Here is a 27098-nt window from a genome sequence, read left to right as displayed (position 1 = left end):
AGGTCACACTCCATCGTTAAAGGACAGACCCACTACTACAGGTCACACCCCATTGTTACAGGACAGACCCACTACTACAGGTTGCACCCCATCATTAAAGGACAGACCCACTACTACAGGTCACACCCCATCATTACAGGACAGACCCACTACTACAGGTCACACTCCATCGTTAAAGGACAGACCCACTACTACAGGTCACACCCCATTGTTACAGGACAGACCCACTACTACAGGTTGCACCCCATCATTAAAGGACAGACCCACTACTACAGGTCACACCCCATCATTACAGGACAGACCCACTACTACAGGTCACACTCCATCGTTAAAGGACAGACCCACCACTACAGGACACACCCCATCGTTACAGGACAGACCCACCACTACAGGACACACCCCATCGTTACAGGACAGACCCACCCCTACAGGACACACCCCATCGTTACAGGACAGACCCACCACTACAGGACACACCCCATTGTTACAGGACAGACCCACCACTACAGGTCACACCCCATTGTTACAGGACAGACCCACCACTACAGGACACACCCCATTGTTACAGGACAGACCCACCACTACAGGACACACCCCATCGTTACAGGACAGACCCACCACTACAGGACACACCCCATCGTTACAGGACAGACCCACCACTACAGGTCACACCCCATCGTTACAGGACAGACCCACCACTACAGGACACACCCCATCGTTACAGGACAGACCCACCACTACAGGACACACCCCATCGTTACAGGACAGACCCACCACTACAGGTTCACACCCCATCGTTACAGGACAGACCCACCACTACAGGTCACACCCCATAGTTACAGGACAGACCCACCACTACAGGACACACCCCATCGTTACAGGACAGACCCACCACTACAGGACACACCCCATAGTTACAGGACAGACCCACCCCTACAGGACACACCCCATCGTTACAGGGCACACTCCACTGTTAAAGGGGAGACACCACAGCTACAGGGTAGACCCCATTGCTGGACAGACCTTATTATTACATCATTAAAAGGTAGATCCCCATCTCTACAGGGCAGACCCCAAGCCTACCTCCTGCCGTTCCTCCCTTCTATTGTTCTTCAATAATCATGTCACATGAGTCCTAGAGAGTTTAATCTCAGCATAAAGGCAGAGCTCTCCATAGTACCATCCCCTAGAGCCCAAGCCTTCAACACATGAGCTTTTGGGGAGGTACCTCATCTCCAACCACAGTGGCAGCGGCAGCTCAAAGTGAGTAATGAAAACAACTTCTCCCAAAGAAATTACTCTATACTGTGAATTATATCGCCACAGATACAGCATGCTAGGGCAGTAGAATAGATAACTCTGCAAACTCTGTATCAGAACAAAGGCTGAAACGAACACCTTGCCTATTGCTTATGTGGCCAAAGGCAGGTAGGCAAACATGCCAAGTCTCTAAAGGAGTGGCGTGCCATAAGGGAGCGTGTGAAGCACAGTGGGTCACACAGCCACATGGACTCACACATTAGAAACCCCTGTATCAAGAGAAGAAGCAGTTGTATGAGACTCGAAGTGCAACCGGAAGAATAGATGCTGCAGTAGAGAAGATATTGCCTGGTCTTCACGCTGTTTGTAAATTCATGCCTCACTGCACAACCCATCTATAGCAACTGCCTTCTGTGCTGGTCTACGCAGCTGTGGAGAGAAGATGCTGCTGTGCTGCTGTGGTTTGTGGGTAAGACCTGGTACAGAAAGCAAGCCAAAAAGCCCTCTAATATAAGATGCAGGTGTGGACGATGGAAAGAGGAAGAAAAGTCACTTTAATTTCATTCTACTTTTGTCTTAGCAAGGGTCCAATACAACAGCTAATCCAGACAGGCATAGTCCTTTCTAAAGGGGGAAGAAGCGCTGTGTAGATGGTACCTTGGTGTTCTACATCAAGACTGCTTTGTCTGGGTACCAAGTATCATCAAGTTTTTAGGCAGGGAAAGTGGTCCTATGATTGGCTGTTGATAAAGGTCATTCAAGTCTGTACCGTTGCCTACCTTGGCCATCTTCTCTCTTTGGCATCCTTTAAGCTTCATTAAAATGACAAGGAAATGGGCTCACAGCTCATCCAAAATGAAACACACAAAACGCCAGGGCAGAAAGCCTCATGATTCAACATTATTCCTACTTATGAAAAATATGTATGCTTATAAAATTGGGCTTAGGAGCAGCCAGTATTTGCAGCAGTAACATCTAGAATGTGGGATAAATGGTAATTTTCTTTCTTTTCTTTTTTTTTTTCATTATGCCACTCTGCATTTTTCAAGTTGTAAATTATGAGCAACCACATTTTTATGAGAAAATAATTCAAAGTGTAAAATTCATTGCCGGTGTTTTATTGATCATAAAATGTGAAAGTATCTATTAGTCAAAAAGACTCTGAGTTGCTATGCTAGATGTGGTAGTTGTTAACGAAGGAAGAGAACACAGCTGCACTTCTCCTTCTTGCTAATAATACCTTTTTCAGCTAAATTAAGCCTGAACTTGGAGCTCAGCATGCAGCTTAGGATATGACCAAAATGAACATACTTTCCTATGAATGTTCCATTCTTCAAAAATTACCTCTTCTATCAGAGAAAGGGACAGTTGTCTCCACAGTCTTGGAAAAACTGAGTATCAACATGTAAAACAGCCAAATTATCTCTGTTTTTGTTTTTTTTTATTAAACATATTTTATTTTTTACATATACATTTATATTATTACACATATATACAATAAACTACTGATAGCAAGAAGAACTGTGACACAATCCGGAATTATATAAATGTTACATTCTTAGTGTTTTGGCTATTTGTATTTGACAGCCTTGAAGAAGATATCTTTCCTATCTTGGTGAGTCTAAAATTCTGACTGTAAATCAATCGCCATAACATATTATCATTATCAACTTAAAACATCTATCTAGACCTAAAAACATCTTAACCCCTAAACAACTAAGCTACATTCTAAAACTAAGCTACCTGGTCTTCAACTCCATCAGAGACTTAAGAAGGAATAAACTTGATTACCTGAGTATGCCAAGAGTGAAGGTTAGTAGCTTTCCATATGAGAAGATGACAGAGACAGTCTGCTACCTGAACAGTCACCCAAAACTCTCTGTTATGTTGGAGCATCTTCATCAGGCTTCTGGCCCATATATCTGACAAACATATTTGTGAGTCAGGAAATATTGAGGACTTGCTCACCCTGTCTTGGCAGTTTGGCTGTTGACTCTGTCTTCATCCAGGCTTTTTTAGGCAGAATTCTGTCTGTGGTAGAAATGAGGACATTTTGCCCAGTGGCTCGTTTGCCACATTTGAATCCATCTCCATAAGGAGGTTCTTTGATGCTCATCATCTTCTATGAGGTAGGCTGGGTATTGCCAGGAGTTAACCTGTCTCATTGTCAGTAAATCTTTAAAATAAGAAAAAAATTTAAATGCCATATTCTGCATGTCTCTGGGGTTTTTGCAGACCTTATCCTCCCTTATCTTTCTATAGAATCATATCTATCTACTGCACCTAAGATGTATATTCTTGTGATAAAAGTAGACTAGTAATTAACATGACCATAATTTGACCAACTAACAATTAACTTGTAAAACTTATTTATCCTAAACAGCCTACAATAACCAAATTATCACTTATGCTACATCAAACACAAATGTCAGTTCAAAATGGATCAGAAATACATATAGGAAATGCAAGTGTAAAACCCAGATGAAAGGCATCATGGCATAGGATTTGGCAATGCTTAGTAGATACAACACCAAAACCCAAACAATAAAATAAAAAACATAAATTGAATCATATCAAAAATCTAAAATATTTGTTTATCAAAAACAACAACAAAAGAACTCTCTAAACATAAAGAAAAGGTAAGCGTCAGACTGAGAAAAAACATTTGTAAGTGATATATCTGATAAGGTAGTAAACACAAAGTAGTAGTAATATCCAGAACACAAATGAGCTGCTAAATTCAAGAACAAATAAATAATAGGAAGCTAAATGAATTCCATATGTCTTCCTACAGGGAAGATATAAACATGCCCAATAAATACATTAAAAAATGCTCAACATAGTGAATCATCGGGGGATGAGAGTCACATAATGAGGATGACCAGGAATGAAAAAGAAAAGAGATAGGGAAAAATAAGGATGCGCAGGAAGGAAAAAAAAGAAAGGAAACAATTGCTGGCAACAATATAGAGTATTTTGAACATTGTTGGCAGATAGGGCAGCTATTACAAAAAACTGCAGACTTCTCTAAAATGTAAAAATGTAATTAGCACGTGACCCAGTAAATCTACTTCTGCCTATACAACCGAGAGAATTGTAAGTAAGGACCTAAGTAGATAATTGTACAACCATATTGATATCAGCATCATGCATGGGAGCCAAAAGTCAGAAGCACACCAACAGCATGGGCAGTTAACAAATACACACACTGCATCACAGACATGTAAAATAAAACTATTCAAAATACAAAGAGAAGAAAACCCTGATTTATGTTTAAGTAGATATAAAGCTTCAAGATACTTTGCTAGGTGAAGTAATCTGGCCACAAAAAGAAAAATATTGTATGATCTCATTTACATAAGGTATCTAGAAGTCAACTTCATAGGAATAAAAAGTGGAAGTGGATTTTCCCAAGTGGTTGCCGCTTAAGAGTAAGAGTATAGTAAAAATAGAGCTAGAGATTTGAGGTGGTGACAGTTGTGTAACAGTGTGAGCATCAGCAACTGAACGGTAAAATTTTAAATGGTTCAACAGACACTGAACTGATTCCATTGCTTAGGTGGTGAGAGAGGGAAGGGATAAGTGTGGAAAATAGGAGGATGATTAGAATCCTTATACACATGAATGAAAATACCAAATGAACCTCACAATTTTATACCATTAATATATTAATAAAAATGGAAAAATGTTAACTATAAAGTAAGTATATTTAACCCTAAAGAGCTGACATCTGTTCCTTTGTATATCTTTGCTCCTTTAGACCCAATGCTTTCCTTCATCCATCTTTGACAATTTAAGTACTCTGCACTTGTATGTGTTTGTGTGTGTGTGTCATATATACACAGATGCACATGCACACAAACATGCAGAGTCAATATCAAGAATCTTCTATCATTCTCAACATTATTTTTTCAGGCAGATTATCTCAGTGAACCTGGGGCTAACTGCTTTGGCTGCACTGACTACACACCCAGCTCCTGGGCTCAACTGTTCCTGTCCTTCCACAACAAGGTAAGGTAAGGCTACAGGCATGTATTGCCTCTGCTTTTACATGAGCACTAGGGACCCAGTCTTAGACCTCACATGTAGTCAGCAACCATTTTTGCCCATTGAACCCTCTCTCCAGCTTCCTTCCATCTTGGACTTCTGATTAAATATTCCCTCTTTCCTTAGTTTCTCAACCCACTGTAATATAACCTTTATCAGAATCTTAGTTATACTCCTGGAATCATCAGGGTATATGACAAAACACTTTAATATCTGATAAACTTTAACACGCATAGGGATATTATAAAAAGACATGTTAAACTATGAAATTTATCTTAGAAAAGTCATGTGGCCTGCCAGGATCAAGGCACAAGCATGTGACTCTCCAGTTTAAAACAGAACTAGGCAAAGACTGGATCCACTCTCTCTCCACTGAGCACACACTGTTTTAAATAATACCTACAAGCTTCCTTTGTGTGTCTTGGCTAGCCTATGAGCTCTTTAAGAACAAGGATCAACTCCTGATCACTTTAGTAGGCTCAACAGTATTAACTACATGTTCAACCCCTCTTCATGGAATTAATCAGATAATTAATCAAATAATCCATAGCTAATTTAAATTCTAGACTTCGCTAACTGAACGTGTATTAATAATCTAAAATTGTAGGAAATAAAATTCCTGAAGAGGTACCCAGGTTGGCAAGATACCCAGCTCCCTCGTGAGACAATTTATTCTGAATCATCAAAACTGGTTTTTATCAAAGCATCTGCGCTAGCCTTAACACCAGCCATTGACTGGCTGAGTTCCTTTAGGTGGTCGGCCTCAGTGTTTTGGTAAGGATTATCAACACACTCTCGTTAATTTCTACAAGACAATTTCTCCTCTTTTCACTTAAATTTTAAACTAGTATTTCACATCAGTGATCTTGTTAGGAAGCAACTGACCTCTCAGGATTGGGCCAGGCTCCATAACGGATGGTTCTAACTCTGTTTATGTTTTGTTGCTGCTGATCTCAAAATCAGACCTGAGGAAGGACTTTCCGTTCTTTGCTCTTCTACTTCTTACCTTTATTTGATGACTAATTGAGAATGTATAATGTATGCAGCATGCTGTGGTTCCTGATATTATCACAGCAGATTGTAGATACATGGCTTTTTGTGTTCGAATATTCTCGTTACCTCCAAATATTGCCACCCTTAAGCATTTGAGTAGGTTTGCCTCTCTTCTGTCCTTTGATAATCATGCTCTAACTGACCCTAGATTCTTTTGAGAATACTAAGTCAGGGTCATAGAACACAGCACTGAATACATGTTGCTTTGAGAATAAGCTGTGCCTGTGTCCTGCAGGCCCTGAGCACAGGCATTTACAATGTACAGCATGCCAAAACTTCAGCCTAATAGTGACTGCGTTTCCTACAGTCCTAGAAGTCACTGAAGCCTGCCATATCTGTGAGACACCAATATTTTTTGAAGGTTCATAGAATGTATCCTCTCTGCCAAGTGCTCGTCCCTGTCCCAAGACTTTCCATGTCAGGGTAATAATATACCACCACAATGGAGGGTCAGAAATAGTGGTTCAAAGTTCAGGGACATACACTTTCTCTACCTGACTTGCTACTACTAAAGCTTTGTTCTCTTGATGCTCGGCTCATATAACTCTTGAGTATACTCTGAAAGATCAGAGCACAGTATCCCAGCACACTGTGTCATAGATGCTGAAGCCACAACAGCAAAGGCTATGTAAGAGTGCTATAAAGACCTCTCTCCAGCGTCAGCTGCCTGGGGTGCAGGCACCAGGAGGCACACACTGGCCTCTCCACTTGTATTCTATGGTGGTTCTCAGGCAATTGCTCTCAGGGTTAGAATTAAGTCCATTCCTTCACATGAAGCCAGAGCAGGCACTGCACACCAAGGAAGGCTAATCTTGGCTGAGGAAATAACTAAGGGCTTTTCTATTTCAAAGGGAAAAATGACTGAAACCCAAGACCGATGGGAGGAATGTACTTTAAACAATTTGTAGCTATTTTACTTGATTTTCCCTTGAAGCAATAACTAACTGTGCTCCCTGCTGCTGGCATTTTATCAAGCTCAGTTTGTTGTAAGTGTGTATTATGCTGCACACAAGACAGCATCTTTGAGCTTTCTTTTTGTGTTTCTCTACTACAGTTTAACTCTGTGAAGAGCAATAGCAGTATACCACCAGGATGAAGAAACAGTACGATTCCTGCTAAATACCACTGCTTGGATGCAGAATGCCCCAGTAGGAATAAATGGATGCCAACAAGGATTCTTCAGTGTGAGTCAGTGTTAGAAAAAAGGAAGTAAACATGAGCCTCTGGATTAAGAAGCATGCCCTTCTAACAATGACCTTTGTCACTAAGAAGACCAAAACAAAAGAGCAGTATGTCCAACCGAGTGAACCTAACCCTCCCACAAGCCACTCATCCTCTTCTGACAGGCAGTCATAGAACAGGATCATGGACACAGTCCCATCACTTGGGTTTTACTGGGGTATAATCTGTTTGCATTTTATAGAAGACTGAAGCCTGGGGAAATAATGATCCAAGGTTGTCATATGACATGACTTGTGATCCTCTAACAGAATCATAGTTAGTTCCTGCAATTTTTCATAGATTTTCTCTGATATAATACATCCCAACCAGAGTTTGCTCTCCCTCCACTCCTCTCAGCTCCCCCTAAATCCCCCAGCTCCCCTCTCTTCTGGATCCAAGCCCTTTCCATCTCCAAACACAATACAGCAGGCCTCTAAGAGAAAAAAAAATAACAAAACATGACAAAACGAAATACAATAAGACAAGGCAAAAGCCCTCACATCAAAGCTGGACTAAGAAATGGGTCCCAAGATCAGGCAAAACAATCAGAGGCACCCCCTCTCCCGCTGTTAGGAGTCCCACAAAAAGACCAAGCTAACAGCCACTACATATATGCAGAGGGCCTGGTGCAGAGTGGTGCATGCTCACGAGTGGTTTATGCTCTGACATCTACATTCACATGTAAAGCATTTTTAATTTCCATTTATCACTTAATCCTTTCAAAACAGGCAGAGATGAGTAACTATCCTCTTCGTTCTAGTGCATCGGGTTCATGTGTAACAGAAAACTGCTTTGGTACTTTGTCCTCTCTAGAAAACAAGATTTTGCAAAATGTAAACTAGCGACAGGGCTTCCGTTAGTACAAGTCACTAGTCCTGACTTGCAATATCCTTTCAGATGCAGGAGCTCCATCTACATGCATGTCATCTTCAACAGCCTTTCTCCTTTTGTAGATTACATGCAAATGGCAAAGGAACACATTGACCAAGACAATGCCTACACAACCCACGTGTGGTAGAATGTACACACAGCCCCCGGGACAAGCAACCATGGGCTCCAGCAGGGCATAAGGTGCCCAGGGCCTTGTAATTCAGTCCCAAACACTGACTGCCAGGAAGAATTTATCTTCTCTTAAGAAGTGAGAGTCCTGAAATTGGTGCTTGGTCAGTGGTTCTCAACCTTACCAACTCTGTACCCATTGATACAATTCCTCATGTTGTGCTGACTACCAAGCATAAATTCATTTTGTTGCTACTTCATAACTGTAATGTTGCTATGAACTATATAAAATATAAATATCTGCTTTCCAATCATTCAACCACCAAAAAGGTCCTGACCCACAGGTTAAGAACCATTGTGTTAGGTTGATGCTGGTACAATGAGGAATAGGAGAAGGGTGGAGCCAACATTCTTCTTTACAACATCAACCAGTAAATTCACAGATAAAGACAAGTAAACAAGATACGGCGAGATGCACTCCAGCTCAAAATCCCTGGCTGAACAAAGGTTTTCATATTAAGAAGACATTATTGATGGAGCCTTTTAATGTGGAAATTTTAATATGCCATTTAGTAGCTAATACTATAAAAATGTCCTGATGTTAAAAATAATATAAGTATAGAAACCCAGTCCACAGAAGGTCATTTGGATAACTATTTCCTCTCTTTACATGCAAAATCCTAAAGTGAAATATAGTCTTTGCTCACTACTGCAGTCCATCATTGACACAAAGTATGTAGTTTCACAAATAAATGACTGTATCTATGACTACTCTCCTGAAATCAATAATACATTTATTGATAATTCTGCATTTAAAGGTTCATTTCACCTTCATATTGACATCCTGTCTTTCCTGCCATTTCATTAGATTTGAAATTTTTTATTCTTGGTAATGAATTACAAGAGAGTTGCTACGTTAGAAAGTGGCCCCAATGGGCAATGCAATTCAGCAGATTACTCTCTATTAATTACAAGTCAGTGAAGTTTCTGATTTATACGCTCAGCACAATTAGAGTGGAAAGTTCCTGGCTTTATTTTATAAGGAAATAATTCCAAAGTTCTTCTCAAATGCACCCACTTAGCTGTTCTGTAAAATGGAGCCATGTGCAAAAATCTTCTTCTGCAAACCTTCAGATAAGAGTTAGTTTGACGAAATTTTAAGAGTAACTGTGGGGCATGAGAAATGGCTCAGCAGCTAAAGGCATTTCCTGCTCTTTCAGAAGCCTTAGTGAGGCTCGATTCCCAGCACCCACATCAGGGGCCTTACAAACACCTCCAGTTCCAGGCAGTTCCCTCACAACATGCTTCTGATACACATAAATTTACACAAGTAAATACACAAACATAATTAAAGTAAATAAGTCTTAAAGCCACAAAGGGGGAGCTATAAAAGTATATTGGATCCATCATCAGGTATTCTGGAGCTAAAATGTGCTGCATCTTTCGCAGAGCTAGCAGTCTAGTGAGACCCTAGATGTATCAACTGAAAATCTCAAGGTAAAGTAAAAGGTATTATCTAGCTCTTAAGACAACAGATCTATCAGGAGGCTGGGGAGACGACTCAGTTAGCAGAGGGCTTGTCTGAATTTTGTCTCCAGATGCACGTAGAAAATCAACCAGACATGGTGTCATACACTGGTGTGGCAGAAACGGGTCTAAGGGACTTGCTATCCAACCAGCCTAATGTGCTTAGTGAATTCCAGGCCAATGAGAGATCCTGTCTCAAAAATTGCTAAGGCTGTCTGAGGAACAACACGCAAGGTTAGCCTCTGGCCTCCGCATGTGCATATACACATGTGTACACAGTGGGAATTCAGGGGCAGTGCACAGAAGAAAGGACACTTAAACTAAGAGTTAACTCTTGTAGCTTTAAAACTTCATGACAAAGTGTGAAACAGAAATGAGTATGCCCAACCGTGTCAAATCAGCAAGCAATGTAATAAAAGCATTCTTGTGAGAATCCTGCGTTGTTAGAAAACATCTGGGTGGGAGAATCACTGTGTGGATAAGCTGAAGCTCAGCCACTTCATAGAGTTGTTGCATGGCACTGAGAAGGATGGCATAACCAGTGGAATATATTAGTTTTCAAGTCTGCCTTACATTAATACTGTGATTTTAAAAAAAAAAAAAAGCATCTATTTTCAGAGGCTTGTGCACTCACTGCGCTAAAACTGTGGGATTATACTGCCATCTGCTGGAAGCTGGCATTTCTCTCTCTGCCTTTCTAACAGCAATTGGTCAGGTAAGGAAAAAAAAAATGCTTATTATTATTTACTACCTTGTTGGAAAGCATGCATTTAAAGCCTATTTTCAATACAGTCAATTTTCTGAAACTCATTCGCATCTTATTCTAATAAGTTACTGAAAAGGTTGATGATATTATCTTATTAAGCTTTAAAATGGTTACCCCCAATCTAAAATTTTTCAATCAAGTCTTGAATTTTTTATGCATGCCTTGTTATTACCAGCACAACTTAATAAGAAACATGACAGAGAAAGAGCTAGATTTGGCATTGGATTCACAATTAGATAAAACAAGATGTTGCTTGCGTTTGAATGGAGGAGATGGCTTTTGGCAAACAAATATTTCCTTGTCTTTCTTTGCCCTGGGTTAAAAGCAGGGTGTACTGTACTGAGGACCCCAGTGAACTTCACTAGCTTCCTCAAATGCTTTCCTTTAGCTATAAAACCAACTGTGCTATTACAAGCTGCTCTCCACTCCATGCTGAAACACCCATTCAGCATTTTCATCTGCTAATATAACAGAAACTCATCTGCTCAATGAGATTTATTGCTTGTTTTTTTTTTTTCCCATGATCACGAGGTATTGTACATTTTGCAATGGGCCTTTATTATCTGGTAATGATGGCTTGCAAATTAAATTAGCTTTTAATGGTGTAGTTAAATTCTAATTTATGTTTTGGAGCTTTGTTTAATTCATTTAGTAAATGTAATCGTTTCCTTGCTATTTTCTTACATTGTACAGAAAGAACTGAAAAGAATAGAGGCTTGTCTGATTACATTCAGTTGTTTCGGCTTTATTAAATCTTGTCACTAATTGCATTTCTCCCAAGAAACTTTCAAAACAATTGCAGTCCAATCCTTTAGGCAAAATGATCTGGCTGTTCAGCATTTTGTCGGAGAAAGTTGAATCAAACTGTTAGGGTAAGTCTAAGGGTTGGTTAGATACTGCACTTTTCACATGCTCATTATAACCCTGCTGTGCTATGTAATGTACTGGGCAATTATTCTTTTACTATACAGTTCTTTCCTGTGGGTTCTCTTTCTTTCCTTGAACATTCAGGAACACTGAAAGCAAAAGCTGATCGTTAGCAGCACACAGCATAGTATTTTGTAGGGTCTGCTTGTAATTTCTCCCCTGTCACTCCACAGGCTCCTCACAGGCTTGGCCACAATAACCTTTCATAGCACCTTTGCATTGGGGTCCACACCGCGAGAGCAAAAACCCTTAGAAAGTTTCACAGTCTAAAACCGAAACTGGATTATAGGGCTGAGAGGAATAATTGTGTGGTCCCGGATTTCTGAAGCAGCCCTGGCCCTCCTCTGGTGTGGTAGGACTGAGACACGTGGGTTACATTTTAAGATGGACTATCTGCGTCCTGGACTATGTATGTTCCCACCAATGAGGATGACATTTCAGGCCCAATTTTTCCTTTTTTTCTGATAAAAAATAACTTTCATATCCCAGATGGTTCTCCCTTTCCAGTTCAATGTGTGTAACATCCACCTACCCCGTTCCCCGCAAAAAGTGTCGAGGGACACACAGGCTATCTGGTGATCAGGTCCCAGGCACTGGCTTCTCCAAGTGGCAGGTTCTGCTCCTAGCCCTTATCACTTCTTTAAGCTCTTGATCTGGACTATCAAACTGATCCTGTTATCACTTTATACCCCTAAAATTACAGCATCACTCCAATCCTACTAACCAGTAATGGGACATAGCAATTACATAAGTAAAGGCAAGGCTCAAAGCAATGAGAAGCTTCTTGAATTACCAATGGAGACAAAGTAAGAAGAGACATGTGCAGCCAGGGTGAAGACAGACACACACACACCACACACACACACACACACACACACACACACACACACACACACAAAATGTGTGTGTGTGTGTGTGTGTGTGTGTATATATATATATATATATATATATATATATATATATATATATATAGGTGTTTTTACTTTTCTGTGTGCATTTGCAACACTTTTAAGCCTTAACTAAAAATAACAATATAGCGTAAACATGAATTGCTATTCCAACTTTAATCCTGAAGTCTTTAACATGAAATAATGTCTCTAATGAGCCAATGAGGAATAAAAGTCAGGCCCCTTATTTCTCCACATTAACTATATAATATCTTTGAGGTTTGTCCAAAACTTCATTGTGAGAGAAAGACAACCCCAGTGCCCAAAGAATAGATGTGCAAGTACACGGTCCTTATGGTTTATAAATGCAAGAGACGCACCTTCACGAAGATGAGCTTGTGGAGAATAGAATGTTAGCAGAAAAGCAATTTGCTTCCTGGCTCACCCCTGCTCTATCACTCCAAGGCTCCTGCCCATTGCCAGAAGCAGGGATCTGAGCTGAATTCTGCTCATCTCATTCCCTAGTCCCCTGGGTGTTATACAATACTCCTTACCCTCTGCCTAATCTTCCGTGGATGCTATCCTCTGCTTTTCACATTGCCATGATGCTAAGCCCTCAGAAGAGGGAGGAGCGCTTCAGGACATAACAAAAATAAACACTTCATTTGCCATGAAGAAGAGTCCTTTAAAGTTCTTTCTTTCCACCCAGTACACCCTGGCCTGTGGTTAGAAACACCAGCGACATTATTAACAACTTATATGATACCTTTGTTCAGCTTGCCTAACAATGTTTGCTAAAGCCTGTGAGCCACAGTCCAGCCACCGGAGCCCCCAGTCCTCCTCTGAGGATCATGTTATCCAGAGCTCTCCTGGGCTTCTCAGACCATTGCTGTTAAGTTGTGTTATGTCCCTAATAAGCTATACTGAAGTTGTGACCCTCAGAACTTTAGAATCTAAGATTATTTGAAAATAGCATACAGCAACTGTAATTCACTGAAATCAGGTTCCATTTCAGGAATACAAGCCTGAATGCACTAATGACTAATGCCTTTATAAGACCCAAGTAAAGGGAGAAGAAGACCATGTGATCTCAGAGAACAGGAGAAATGCTACCCACCAGGCAATATACTTATGTCACTTATATTCCAGGTACAGCAGACTGAAAAACCAAGCATCAAACATCAGAGGCAGGGAAATACCTGGGTCTTCCTACAAATGGAGACAGAAATGTCACTCTGCTCTTTCAGAAGCCACTCACAGATGAGAAAGGACAGAGCCAAGAGATCAAACTGTGATTTAAATGTGGCTGTAGGTATCTGTGTCACTGATAAGGTAGGACTCAATGAAACTGAAAATGAAAATAGGATTTCGAAAGCAAAAAGAACCCTACAAGAAGGCCATCAAGGCTGGCAGATCTGGACACAGGGGGCCCTGCACAAACTGCTGTACCAAGCAAGGCCAATGCACGCAGTGAACCTGGACTCCCTATTCAGATCTAGCCAATGGACAGCACATTCTCCACAGTTATGTGGAGAGCAGAGACTGACTCTGACAAGAACTCTGGTGCCCCCTATTTGATTACTTCCCCTTGGTGAGGAAGCCTGGTGTCACACAGAGGAAGGGGAAGCAGGCTATCTGAATGAGACCTGATAGGCTGTGATCATATGGTGGGGGAGGAGGTCTCCTTCTGTCAAAGACCTAGGGGAGGGAAATAGGGTGAAGGAGGGAAGGAAGGGGAATGAGAAGATACAAGTGAGAGGATAAGAATCAGGATGTAATCTGAATAAATTATTTAAATAAAAAAAAACACATGAAAAATATTTTTCAAGGAGAAAAAAATTAGGAAAACTTATCTACAAAGCTTTTAATTGCATAAAACAAAGCAAAAAAGAAAATACTATGTTAGCAAAGAGAAGATTTTTTAAGAAACAAAATGGGTTTGTCTGGGGGACAAGGTGCATCCCACCAAGGGACATCCATCCATTTCAGAAGGCAGATGAAACACTAAAGCGTCTCCTGAGACCTGTGACGTGAGGTCTGTGACCAAGAGTTAAATTTCGTGAGACCAAGGATGGAGGCTAAGGAGCCCCACCAAATGGAACATTCCTGAAAACTTCTACAGGTGCTGAAAAGTTGTAGTTAATGACTCTGTTTGAACTTACTGATAAAATGCAGCCCAGAGCTGGAAAGAATAGAATGGTCTCACCACCGGCTTCTGGTGACCAGAGCTCTAGAACCATCCGTGTGAGCATGTTTAGGACTGACAGCAATGGAAACTCAGAGGCCGTGTGTCCTACACACAGACTGCTATTTGTGCCCAGTCATTTTCAGATTCCTGAGATGACCTTGAAGGCTTTAGAAAGGCAAGTTCCTTGGAGGTTGCATGATCAGGAACTTACAAAAAGGTGATGATGTGGGCCCACGTAAAAATTAAAACCCACAGGCTGCTGCAACCTGGCCAAAAGGCACCCTGAGACCAGCTCTGAGAAGTGCAGGGTTAGGCCTGATGAAGCCAGCAAGTCAAGGGTCCCGGCAGAGACGGGAAGCAGTGAATCGGTCCCTGGTCTAGTCAACCCGGAAGGGGAAGGTCTCTGCGGTGTATTGTAAGAATCCATTTGTGCAGGCTCCCTGGTGTCCTGGGGATTAAGGAAGAAGGAAACCCTAAACTCTCCACAAACTAGAATCTAGAAAAGTCTTGAACTGAATAATCCTCAAACTTAAATTAAACAGCACCTTTTCTGAGGTACGGAAAGTGTTACCTGGAATCATCGAAAAAGGAGGCCCACAGATAGACAATAACCTTTCAGCCTTTCTAGTTTACTTACTTAGGGCCTCACAGCTCATCCTAGCACCAAAGGGGAAAAAAGCTCTCCTGTGACTGCAGGCCATGTTTGCTTGCCCGCTTGCTTGCTTGCTTGCTTGCTTGTTGCTTGCTTGCTTGCTTGCCTGCTTGCTTGCTTCTTTTTTTCACAACAGGGTTTTTCCATGTAGCCACAGCTATCCTGAAACTCTCTCTGTAGACCGGGTTGACCTGGAACTCACAGAGTTCTGTCTGCTTCCACTTCTCCAGTGCTGGCATTAGAGGTGTGCTTCACCACCGGCTCAGGCCACATCTTCCTTAAAACAAGTCAATCTTATTAACAGTCTGTCAAGTCACAGCAAATTCTGTTCAAGTTACTAACTCTCCATATATAGCAAAAGAGTACTTCCACTTTGCAATTTGGCATCCATTCCTTTTATTCTTAAATAAAAAAAATTACACCATCTTTTGTTTTAATTTTGCCACCTGGAGCCTTAAATTTTGCCCTCGACTTTGTAATTCACTATGCAACTCTCAGATGGGCGCTATTAACCATGCTGAGCCATCTGGTAGCCTCCTGTTTTAACCAATCATTCTTGCTAAGTAGATATTAAGATCGGTTGTTCCTGGAAGGGGGAGGAGTGCAGCTGCTGTAAACATGTAAATGTAGCAATCTTTTTAAAACATTATTTTGAATTTGGGTAGCCTCTAAATCCCCACACTCCCTGCACTAGTTATATAGCTCTGCCCTTGGAATGTGCTTCACCGGCATTTCATCTAGAGCATCCCTGAAAGGGATGAAGCAGGGACATGCTAATGAAGCCCTGCAGGAAATAAATAATAAATCTTAGTCACACTAAAGAGCTATTCGTAGAATCATCAGCTATCACCCGTCCGCTAACGTCCATTTAGTTTCAGCTGTGTCATTAGCTCTTCTGTGAACATATACAGCCATCTGTGGTAGACAGGTCAAGATTGCAGTGCATCCATGCTGGCCAGAAAGCAGTAACTAGCTATAGAGGAGCCCTGATGAGACTCTACACAACTTTCTCTGTAAGTTGAAACTGAACACTGACACCTCACACTACAGTGCAATTTCTCTCACATTTGCATCAGCTATGCACAGCAGTAGAGATGTGAGTCTTGTTGCACAATTTACTTCATTACAGCCTCTCCAGCAGCCGTAAATGTGACTGATATTCCATGATGGCATCAACACGACCCATCACAGGTTGACCTCCATGTGGTTTCAATTCACAAAGTACCCCCCAGACAACGTCAGCCTCTGGGTACCACAACAGGAAGACCCAGAAAAGAGTGTGGAGGGCCGAAGAACAGAGAAGAGAAGATGCCCCTAGTGGGGAAAGCTTAACTGGAATGCAGGTCATTGCAGCAGATCCTAGGAAAGCGGCCAAACAGAGCAAAAAGCATTCATGGGTCCAGGGGAGAGGAGCCACTGCATCCCTCCTGGGGCTCTAAAGCTCGGCTCTTCCCTAGTGATTTCCTAATTGTATGTCATGAAAACAGGAGCTCCTCGATTCTAATCTCATGCCACCATTTCAGTAATTTTAGCGGGAGAAAGACACCGAAGCGCAACCCTGCCCCTTCAATAGGAGTCGGGGTGGGCAGTCTCCTTTTCATTTCAGTGAATGTTTGCAGGAAAGAGGAGGGAAGGGGACATTTCTACCTGCTGGGCATCAAATAAAGCTCAATTTATGTTCCTTTAGAGTTTGACTTTCAAAGGAAAAAAATCATGTAGTGACCCTCAAAATAACCAAAAAAAAAAAAAAAAGGATACTGGGAGGCTTCATAATTGATCAGTTCACTTGGAGACAGAAAGGAGCTTAAGTCCTCTCTACATACAAAGCGGCCTACAGGGAAAGCATTATTCCTCACCCAGGCCTTGCCCCATGCCCCAATCAGTACTTTCTGTTCCATAGGGAATTGTGTTTTCACATCTATTGTTGAAAATGCTTGGGGGGCCACCAGAAGCCAGAGAGTCCAGTTTCTGACTCGGCTGGAGAGCACATTTCTGGAGAGCTGGGGGCACCTTCCCTGAGGAGTGAAGTCCTTTCAGGACTCTGCCTGTCTCACAGTCCATGTGAGCAAAGAATGCAAAGCCCCATCGTGCCTGCAAAATCGACTGTGATTAAACCTTGGCTGAACTTTCCCCCACAAAACAAGGTATCACATAAAGTACCCACAAAATCAGGAGTATTTTGGGAAAACAATCATTCACTTGTTCAACCAAGAAAAGGTTTCTAGATCTAATTGTTACCTGCAGTGCACACCACACAAAGATTGCTGGCTACCAGACAGGTTTGTGTAAATAGCATGACAAACAGCTTCACATTTCAATTACCCCATGATCATCAGCGCATAGAATAAAGAGGCAATTTTGCAAAGGAGAAACCACAGGGAATACATTGGACTGACAACTGCCTGGAATTCAATTTGCCAAAGTGATATTGAAATATGGGGGAGAAGTCACGGCGTGCTGATTAAGTTTCAAGCTGCCGTCTTACTAATACCATCTCATGAACCTGTATGCTCCGCCATCACCATAGCAACACGATCATCCTATCAACCCTAAAAACAGGCTACACCACAGACTGTTCATTTACATTTGTGATAAATGCTGGAAAAGTCAGGTACATTAATACGCCAGGACTCACACAGAACCTGACATCCTAGAAAAATTGCAAAGAGCAGAAGAATATTATCTTTATATATCATTAGCTAATTGACACACATAAACAAACATATAGGAAAAATTGATGAGTGGGAGAGTCAAATATTCATCTAACAAGAAATAAACATGAGAAACAGGCTTTACTGTAGCCTGGGTGGTATTTAAATTTATATAGATTACCTAATGAGGAGAAAGCACTGTTTTGTGCTTTTTGAAGGAAAGAATGTTCATACATTCTTACATACATAGCGTGCGTGCGCACACACATAAACAGGCACACGCACACGCATGCACAGACAAACACACACACACATGCTTATGGAAGTTCCTAAGTCGTCACATAGATGTCAGGGAAGATGTACACAACCCACACTGTTTGTGTTCATGAGTAAAATGAAGGAAAGATGAGACTTTAGAAGGCAGTTCTGACACATGTGATATTAATTTGATTCATTGTCCAAGATTCTGACTCTCTGTCCAAATGTTCATTTCTGTTTCCTTAAGTTACTCATCATTAGAAAGAAAAAGTAAAACATGGATGTTTCTAGATTTTAACATTTATTAAGTAAATTTTATTTCTCAATACAGAGTAAATCACTAAAAACATTAGCATCTGACTTGGAGCATACCTGAAGTCTGCTTATTTGTTTGTGAATTTGTTAGATGAGGAAAAAAACAACTTTAAAATGTTCATGTTTGCAGAAATAACAGACAAATATTTATCCTATAAAAACATGAGGCATTTAAAATTTTTCAGGAAAGCCAAGCCTATGTCCTCACTACGCATGGAATTTCTCTTTTGACTGCTGTGCTCTCTGGGGGCTACATGTCATCCCCAGCCATGAGACGTTTCCACTTAGGTTTATGTGGTACTACTAGCTTGCAGTGAGAAAAGTGTGTTCTTATATGCTACATCAAAACAAAAAAAAACAAAACAAAACAAAACAACAATAGCAGAAAAAAAAGTTCAAATACCCAGAAAGGAAAATGTTGCCCAAATATTTTGCTCACTGCGGTTCAAACAAAGTTCACTCTTAGCAGGATACACAGTAAAAATCTCCAGAAACAAGAGCATGCCATGTATTGGTGCTTTCCTAGCATGCTGTTTAGAGAGCTGTGATGTTATGTCATAATAATGCACCAATGTTGTCTAGAAGAAATCCATACCTCACACAGAGAAGCCATCAATGGCAGGCACCTGAAGGAAAAGTAACAAACTTTCACACCTCTTGCCTCTGTATGCCTCTTTCTTGAAAACTGACCAGTCTATATTGCCAATAAACACATACTGACACAGGCTGGTTATTTTGTTCAATGTGTTGTTGTCCGAATGTTTTTTTTTCCTTTTGAGATAAAGTCTCACTCCATAGCTCAGATCAGCCTGAAATTCTTTATGTTGCCCAGGCTGGCCCCAAACTCATAGTAATGACCTGGCCTCAGTCTCCAAAGTGCTTATATTATAGACACTAGTCTCCATGGCCAATGAGTCTTCCTTGCTCTATAGAAAATAGTAGAGCCAGAGTAAGCTATCTACAAATTCTTGGTTTACAAGGTCCCTGAATCCCCCTAAATAATACTTGCAATGGCCACTGTTATATCACAAGAGTTTCAATTAATTCCCAATTCTGATTCATCTAAATAGGACAGATCACACAGCCATTGCAAGAATTAAATACATTAAAATGTAAGGACTTCTCAGAACAGAAGCAGGAATAGGGCAAAAATCCAAATGTAATTTCTTCACTGTATTATTATTATTTTTATATCAATTGCTTTTTTACCCTAAGTCCTCATACAGCACACTCTTCAGCTATTGCATCACCACTATCTCTCAACCTTTATTTATATTTTCTTTGCCCTTTTGACTCCAGTGTTCTGATTTAACCATGATAATCAGCATTTAATCAGGCAGGGAAGGTGACTGAGCACCCACTACTTACTGAAACCCATTGCAGATCCATTGATTCATTTATTCCAGAAGTATTAGCTGATCACTTGTAGTGCAGTAAGCACTGTCTTGAGCATTGGGGATCCACTCAAGAACCGAAGATACATGGTCTTGTAAAAGTCACATTCTAAAAGTACTTCCCTTTGAGCATAGTAGGCAAAGGCCGCTTTCCACTTAACCTTACTTTCTAGTTGAATGTGAGAGGTGACAAATCTTTCAAACAATTATCAAACAAATGAGAAAGTACCCACTGTTACTAAGTGGTACTGAACTCATTGTCTCTCCCTTGTTTTGATTCCCCTTCCTGTCTCTTATTCATGAACTACAATCTGCAGGTCATCCACGTTTCTTCTTCATTTGAGATAGATGTATTACATAAGTAATCCTTTTTTTTTTAATCAACATTCCTTCCCAGTCCCTAATTTAAATTGTATTATTTCTATTCTACCAAGACTGTTCTCACCAAAGTCAGTCTTAAAGTCCTGTAGGAGTTCGTCACCCTCATGACCTTTCAAATGTGGTTTTGAATAACTGGTATTTTCTTTATATTGCTGGTTTTTTCTCTCACTCCCTTTCATGCCCATTTCCATCATAGTCCCTTTTTGGACTGTCTTCCTAGCAATAACTCAGTAGATTCTCTTGCAGATTCAGTTGACTGACCTTCCCTTTTGCTCTCTCGCGGCATCACTATGAAAATGACTTACACATCCTATACCTCCCTCCCTTGTTCCTCATCTACATAGATTCAGTCATGTGTTTGACATCTCCACTCAGTCCATACCCAACCGCCCCTCAAACCCTGTACTAGATGTTCCTATACCCCATGTTACTGAATTTGACCTGCAGTTTCCCCACTTTAATATGGCACAAAAACAATACATTCAAATAAAAAGAAACATAATTCAGATTTTGAGTTCTGATCTTTTCCTAGACTATCTGTATGGAATGTGATGCTCTCTTGGGAATTCAGACTGTGGTGGCCAGCTGCAGTTTCTACCCATGCATGACATCATGAAGGTAAACACACAACACTTCATGACCCACTGTTGTTAAACTATGCTCTTCAGTAGGCTAGATGTGTTAAGCACATCTTTGGTTTACCATAGTTTCACCTTACAGTTAGTGTATTAGAAATAAACCCTGTAATATGTCAAAGGTCATTTATATATTCAAAACCCAGAGACTCTGCTTCTCCATTGTAATCTTAGTTAATATATTCCTCCATCACAAAATTCCAGGTTGCTTCTCAGTTTCATTATCATGCACATAATGAAAAAAATGTCATCTATATCCTCTCCTTTCTTTTGTTTATTAATCTGAATGGAACCAAGATCCATAACTATAACTGGATAACATATGTCTCTTGAGACATTATGACACAAATAATTCATATAGATAAGCACGACTTCCCTCTCTCTGGTGGTCATGAGTCCTCCAAACTCCCCAAATAGTAGATAGAGTCAGGACCTGTGACTTTGGATGGCCTAGTTATGTTGTCACAACCGTTGTTAAGCAATCCGGCACACTTTGTGTCAAGTGCGGTAAGGAGAGAATTGAGGGAAGAATCTCCTTTTTGTGGGTCTCATGCACTACTGAGAGTATGGTGTCCTACTCGTCCTAAGCCTTTGTTTCCTGTGTATATTTCCCTGAGGATCTTATGAAAGAAAAGTGAGCAGAGAAGTCAAACACTACTAGTTTCCTTGGTCAGCTGCCAAGTAACGTCCCAAATGCACTGCTCACATTGCTAATAGAACCCGTCTTCCATACCCTATTGAAGCCTTTTCAGACTAGTTAACATTGTAAGCTCTCTGTTAGAATTTCGCATCTCAACTGTACTATTTAATATCTATGTGCATTTAATCATGCTTTTTAACTTTTCTGAGCACCATATGTGAAATGGGTGATATTAAGTGACTATTAAACAAAATAATTCACATGCAAATTTTAGCACTATTCCTGGCAGACAGCAATTATTAATCAACATAGCTTTTAAACCTAGGTCTGTAGAGAGAATTTGTAGTTTCTTTAAAACATAGAAATGTTGTGTGAATATGTTTTTGTTTCAATACCAGGTGTGGAATATCAGGCTATTCAGATTGACCATAGCAGCTGACTATGACTTGTCTCATGCTTTGGCAAAGGCATGATTTTGCCAGCTGAGCATAGTTTGCACTTGGAATTCTAGGAACTCTTCAGATGGCATATAAATAGTAGAACTTCAAGAAACTCTCTGAAGATGTGGCTGCTGCTGCCCCCACTAATGTTTCTGTTTTCTGGACTGCTGGTTGCTGTTTGGAGACACACTAATGAGGAAGATCAAATTTTCCCCAAGGAACTTGATGCCCCTAACCAGCAGGCAGCAGTCTAATGATATCTACACCTCCTTCTCCCTCTAACATTCTTTCTCTCCTATCTAGTGTTGGGAAGTTGGAAGGAATAGGGGTGATATAGGGAAGTAGGAAAAAGAACCCAATAAATAGCCAAAAATTCCATTATAAGTTAAACCTAGACATAGGGTTAGGCAGAATGGGAAATATGGTTACAAAAGCCATAGAAGAAATGACAGAACTCGAAGTGATGAACATTTTGTTTCAAGAAGACAGCAATAGATTTACAGTGACTGCTTCTGCTGGACTGTCCCTACTTTGCTCCCAGAGCAGATTCTCTGCTGTGTTGTTGTTCTTGTTTTGTTTGTTTGTGTTTTCTTTTCCTGTTTCTTCTTCCCATATTCCATTTTTTAAAAAAGTTGGGAGAATAGCTGAACAGTTTGGAAAATTGCAGGTGGATATAAAGAAATCTGAGAAACAACAAATGGGTGAAATGGGAAAATCAAAAAAGTTCCTCTATTTTCTCACTTTGGAAAAAGTTGCAGAGTTGCAGACTATGCAACTAAAAAAATTGCAGGTAAAGGTGTAAACCCTTGGGAAGTGAGTAGTGAAGAAAAAGGGAGAACACAATGGCTCAGACCAGGGTGACTGAGCAAAAAGTGGGAGCTTCCTGCAGCATGGAACCAGGCTAGAAGGCCGATCACAGCCCACTTGGAGCCTCAGTTTTAAGTCCAAGCAGCTCTGGGTGGGGCAGGGAGCTGAGTGGGTGGACAGGAGGAGAAGGAGGAAAAGGAAGAGGAGGAGGAAGAGGATGAAAAGAAGGAGGAGGAAGAGGAGGAGGAGGAGTCCATGCAGGGCAACAGTGTTAAAGATAAACAGCTCCAAATAAGGGGTCGATCTTGTACCAACTGTCATACCAGAGGAGGAGGGAGACCGGGGATTACAAAATCATCATTGGTTTTGCTAGTAATAGTATAGCATAGTACTGATAATAGTGTAGATCATGATTTTGATGAGTTAGTGTGGCTTCCTATAGAAATTATAGATATGATGCAGTTTAAAGAGGCTATTATTTTCTATAAAATGCATTCACCTTATGTAAAACAAATATTAAGTAACTGGGCTACCCAAATAGAATTATTCCCCCAAATTGGAAGAGCCCAGTAATAGCTGTACTAGAGGCCTGTGAGCAGTTACAATGGTTAATGTGGTAGAGGAAGGAAGTTGCAAATACTGAATAGCAAAATAAAGCAGGGGAATGAAAATTGTCAAGGATCAGTTGCTTGATGAAGAACAGTACTCTGACTTACAAGAAAAGATTTGATTTGATGATGCTGTTATGGAACAATATCACTTAGCAGATTTAAAAGTTTGGGATAAATTGAGGAGCCCAGGAAAAGGTCCACCTCATTTATTAAGATTGTGCAGGTACTGGGGAAGCCTTTATAGATTTCTTGCAAAGACTGGTTTCAGTTGTAAACAAAGCCCTGCCACAAGACAAGTGTTTATAGAAGCCTTTGCATTTTTGAATGTGAATACCGCATGTAAAAGAGTTATTAGGCCATTAAAGGTGTGATCATTGCCAATGAATAAATGGATAATGGACACAATCGATATTGGTTCTCATGAGTATCATGCTAACATCATAGAACAAGCTATTGCTAAGGCTTTCCCAGATGTGCAATTTGGGATTGCTTCAGACTGTCCACAGCAGCTAACTATGACTTGTCTTGTGCTCTGGGTGGGGCATGATTTTGCGATCTGAGTAGAGTTTACACTTGGAATTCTCTGGACTCTTCAGAGGGTATATAGATTACCAGATCCCTGAGAGCTGCGGCAAAGAGGGGGCCACTGCTCCCCCTTTTGCTTCTTCTGCTGCCTCCCATTCTGCTCCCATTCTGCTCCATTTGCTGTTATTGATGGTTGCTGGCTGGAGATAGAATTTGCCTTCAGGAGTTTGACACCCCTAATCAACGAGAAGTTGTCTAATGATACCAACATCTCCTTTCCCATCTATCTTTATTTCTCTCCTACCTAGTGTTGGAGGGTTGGAAGGATCAGGAGTGGTGTGGGGAGCTAGAAAGAAAGAATCCAATAAAGTAGCCAAAAAACTCAGCTACATAGATCCCAATATTTATCCCTTTTCTCCACTCATATTTAAGCTTGGGGACTTTCTTATAACACTTAGAGCATAACGTCATAGATTTGTAGAGTGGATTACTAGTATTATGACTATCTGATTTTTATATTAGTTTTGGCTCTAACATGAAAGCTGATTCCCTTATGGTTTACCCTTTCCCTGTCACCCTAGGAGTGGCCAGCGTAGCACCAGTGGACCGTAGTTACACGACTGGCTAAAAAGCCACAGAGCAGCATAACTTGGAATCATACCTGTGTATCAATCTTCCAATCAATTTTTAACTCAGAGTCAGAACTGTAGGCTGGTGTGTGTGTGCCATAGTTTTCATAGTCACAGTTCGTAGGTTGTAGCAAGCTTTATTATAGCATAAAACCCTAGGACAGACATGCCCACTCAATATTCACCTGTCTCATACAAAATATCCTAAAGTAGAGCCAGAAGAGAAAACGCAATGTTTCTCCTGATCACTATATAAAGACCAAGTCACTGTTACAGATTATGAAGAGAAGCAAGCTAAAGCACAAATTCCCAAATAACTTGACTCACAGTGAACAGATGAATCAACTGTCCAGGAAGTTGAATTGTAAACGGCAACAAAATGCTTTTGAACTATTGTATCACCGTTACTAGAGAAAGGACAGATAACTTGCATGCCCACATAGTGTCAAATTATGCTGCAATAAATATTTTATTGAAGGTGTATTTACAATCCATGGAATGTAAGTTAAGTTTGGCAAAGTATTTTAGAAAATACCTCAGGTTGTGCCTTCCCTATAAAGTTATGCATATGCTTGTTTTAGAGACGCCTAAGGCAGGTAAGTTTCAATAATCCCTCCCTTTGCTTTTCTTTCATTTGCCAATGTCTTCAAGCTTGAAAACCGTGCCATCCTTTAAAAGATCAGTGCTCCCAATACCGTGTGCTTCCCTCCTCTCACTTAAAATAGTGGGTGAAAGTGGAGCTCATTCACTTTAACCACTATCATCCTGCATTTACCGGGTAAAGAAATGCATTTCTGCTTTCAGAGAACAAGGTGTTATTATTTTTAATGTTGTTATTTGAGCAATTCATTTTCCCCTTCAGTCCTTAATCAAACTTTAATCAAACTGTGAGCCCAAAGTAGAGTTTTCCAAAGAAAAATGGCCAAATTCAAAGGCACGATCACAGGCGCCAGGTGAGTAACTCTTCTTGCTTGCTCAACAGATTGGGAGCCCTGATAGTACATCAGGCCTCAACTTCCTTACAGTGGCTTGACAGCAAAGAAAAGCAGTGCAATTTGAGGCTGTGTACACAAGCACATCTGTCACAGCCAGGGAAGAACACCTTGATGTTGCCCTTAGGAGGCATCATCTAGGATGAAATACAATGTGTTCCTCTGGTCCTAACAAATCAGAAAAGTTCTATCAAGGGGGGAAGAACTAAGAGGGGAGTAGAAAATGTGGATGGAGAGAGAGAAGAAGCTTTGAAATGGGGGAATAGCAGCAATGAAAGAGGATGAGGAAAACATTTACGGGAATGGGGAAGGATAAACAGGAAGGAGAGAGAGGGATTGTTTGGAGTGCCCAAAATCAGAATAATTCAGCTGTGAGGAGATGAAATTGAGCAAAGGAAAGCTTGGGCTGCACATCTGGGAAGAGTTTGCTAACAGTGAGCCTATTAGACTGCCAAATGGCCTCTCAAGGGAAGATGTTTGAGCTCCATTGCCTGGGTCATTTAAAACCAGACTGGACAAAAGCATTCAAGCAAGCGTCGTGGGGAGCAAGCCTGTCCTGGCAGGGGAGAGTCAAGATGACCTACCAGCTCTTGTTCCCGTGCTCTAATTTCAGTGATATATAACATCATAACATCCCATCATTACACTGCCTCCAAATGGGCAGCTTCTTGAGCGGAGGTTCTAATGAGAGTGGATTACTTAGCCTGCCATGTACTCCAGGGGAAGCATGCGGCGGCCCAACCTGTAAACCACAGCTCATTAACCAGCAGCTACTCACATGATTCTCCGTAGCTCTGGCCTAATTCAAAGTAGAATTTGGGGTATTTTCCTGACAGGCCCGCGGAAAGCTTCAGGCTCCCAGGATTTCATAGCCAGGTTTTCCAGGAGCCATGAGTCCTGCATGTTTTATTTTGATTTTATCTCAACAGATGTAGCAGGGAAGGAGCAGTGGCAGGCTGCCCTGGGAAGGGCTGTGATATAGGAAGCGTTAGCAATAGGAACCACTCATGTCGTAGTCTAGACCTTCATAGGAATAAAACTCCAGATCCCTGGTTTCCCTTGAGATCCCAAGGTATGCACATAAAAAGCATGTGCCCAAAACTCTGTATCAAACTGGTTGGTGGTACTTGCACACATGTGGTGAAATTATTACGGTAAGATAAGATCATCTTGTTCTGACTCCATTTTGTTTAGACAGTCAACCCTCTACCCTACTCCCGACAATAGTCACATCTGCCTTGGCAATATGTTTGAGATTTCCATGGCCTTGACCATGGCCCAGATGTAGTAACT

The 27098-nt window shown here is 40.9% G+C and overlaps 1 long non-coding RNA gene across 2 annotated transcripts; it reads left to right on the top strand.

The window, feature by feature from the left end:
* Positions 1-1060: 1060 nt before the first annotated feature.
* Positions 1061-7641, top strand: LOC311589884. Of its 2 annotated transcripts, none has more exons than XR_014776672.1 (3): positions 1061-1263; positions 5176-5271; positions 7415-7641. It is a non-coding gene; the product is annotated as an uncharacterized lncRNA (long non-coding RNA). The 2 variants fall into 2 exon arrangements; XR_014776673.1 differs by having other exon boundaries at positions 1061-1729.
* The last annotated feature ends 19457 nt before the right edge of the window (positions 7642-27098 follow it).

Source organism: Acomys minous, assembly GCF_964271855.1.
Source record: "Acomys minous genome assembly, chromosome: 19".
In the NCBI taxonomy this organism is placed as follows: domain Eukaryota; kingdom Metazoa; phylum Chordata; class Mammalia; order Rodentia; family Muridae; genus Acomys; species Acomys minous.
Note: the sequence above shows the minus strand (reverse complement) of the source record. Positions and strands in the feature narration are given on the sequence as shown.